At 22.0% G+C, this 1,962-nt stretch overlaps 1 long non-coding RNA gene across 2 annotated transcripts; it reads right to left on the reverse strand.

Moving 5' to 3' along the window:
• Positions 1-6: 6 nt before the first annotated feature.
• Positions 7-1,658, reverse strand: LOC111531233. Of its 2 annotated transcripts, XR_002728185.3 has the most exons (4): positions 1,487-1,658; positions 1,018-1,263; positions 450-792; positions 7-197 (listed from the first exon to the last, which is right to left on the reverse strand). It is a non-coding gene; the product is annotated as an uncharacterized LOC111531233 (long non-coding RNA). The 2 variants fall into 2 exon arrangements; XR_002728184.3 differs by lacking the exon at positions 7-197 and having other exon boundaries at positions 331-792; positions 1,487-1,654.
• Positions 1,659-1,962: the final 304 nt, after the last annotated feature.

Below are 1,962 nucleotides of genomic sequence, written 5' to 3' on the forward strand. Positions count from 1 at the left end.
TTTTTGCCAAACTATTTCGATATATTGGCATTTTTGTATTTAAAAAACAAAACAAGTACCAAACCAGACTTAACCATAAAAATAACTATTTATGATTGCCCAAATGTTAGTTATACCCAAATCGATTAACACAAAGTTTTAATTACAGTACAGGAAAATAAAAAAAATAAAAAAATATGTTTAATGATTAAAATTGCCTACTTAAAGGGAACATGTATGTATTGTACGTATTTGTATATATATATATAGATGTGTTTTTTTTTTTTTTTTTTTTCATTTTTTCTTTAATTAGACTAAAGATATTTATAAAAAGTTAACATATTTTTGTAGGCAGGAAAAAAAAGTGCAGTTGGTTTATTTTGTTCATTTAATACAATATCTTTTGGTTGTATCATTTTATTATTTTCCAAATTGTATTTAATAAAAAATTCATAATTTTCTGAATTTACCTTATCCCCCACGGTTTTAATAAAACCACTTACTTTTTTAAGATCAATTTTGTTTTCTTTTTTCATATCTAATATATTAAAATGTTTAAAAAAAGTTTCATCACTATCAATAAGTTGATTCATTCTTCTTTTTAATAATGTCAAAAAAATTGGCAAATTCATTTTATCAATTTTTTTTATGTACATTTCTTTTTCAAATTCTTTAACATCTCTTATACTATAAACTTGTTTTAGTTGTCTAGCCATTTGTGGAAATAATTTTATGTCGATTTCACCTGATTTGTTAATGTCATGATAAATGAATAACTGCTCAGCTTCATGAAAGTATTTTACGATTTGGTTTCTAAAATAAACAAAAAAAAAACAAAACAAAACAAAAAAAAAAAAAAAAAAAAAAAAAAAAATGTAAGCGATCAAATTGGTAACTGATAAGTTAAAAAAACAAATGAGAAAACAAGGTGAACAAAAACGATAAAAGATTTAATAACAATTAGTTTTCTTTTATTTATAACTATGCAATATAAAAGAACAAAACAAAAAAAAAAAAAGAAAGAAGGTCATGTTGTACTTATTCATGCTATATCCAACATATGCCGTTTGTTGCTTATCATTTAAATTATCCAAAATTTTATTTACGATTTGTTTCGTAATTTCGTTTTCATAAGGAAGCTTAATTTTACTATTTTCAAACTCTGATGAAACCATCTTTTGCTTTTTTTATTTACGATGTATAATATAAGGATGTATATATATGTGTGTGCGCTTGTGATGCATAAAACTCTGTCTATTATTTTTTTTCAACGCTCTTACAACTCTAGGATATTAAAAAAAAAAAAAAAAAACATATCATATAAAAGTTAATATATAATGAAAAGGGATGAGCACATATATACATATATATATAAAATGTATGTATACAAACGCGTATGTCCAATACCATATATTGTATATATATATATATATATATATATATATATATATATATATGTAAATATTTATGTATTTATATTTTTTTTTTTTATGGTCATTGTTCACACCTTTTATGTAAAAGAAACAACTAAATATGAATTCAAAAAAAAAACTCAATTTAACTAACTTTCTAATATCAGTTTTTGCTTAATCAGTATGTCAAGCTCATTGCACTGATATATATATAAAATATGTGAATTTTTTTTTAAAAAAACGGAAAATAATTGTTTGAAAAAAAAAAAAAAAAAAAAAGGATGAATGAATGAATGAACGACCGACCGAACGAACAAACGCTTAAGCGCCCAAGCAACAGATGAGTAAATGTATTACAACTTTTTACAGTAACTTTCTTTTTATTTTTAACCATTTTGTATCGAATTATTTTACTTCTAGTTATTTTATTTTATTTTTTTTTTCTTAACATAAGTTAAAGCGTTCATACACTAAACAAATATTCAAATTGTGACTTGGTATAAAAATCATTAATAAAATGTTAATTTTTTTTTTATAACTTATGTGAAAACGAATTAACACGTTTATAAAT

This window comes from Piliocolobus tephrosceles, unplaced genomic scaffold, assembly GCF_002776525.5.
Source record: "Piliocolobus tephrosceles isolate RC106 unplaced genomic scaffold, ASM277652v3 unscaffolded_28241, whole genome shotgun sequence".
Classification (NCBI taxonomy): domain Eukaryota; kingdom Metazoa; phylum Chordata; class Mammalia; order Primates; family Cercopithecidae; genus Piliocolobus; species Piliocolobus tephrosceles.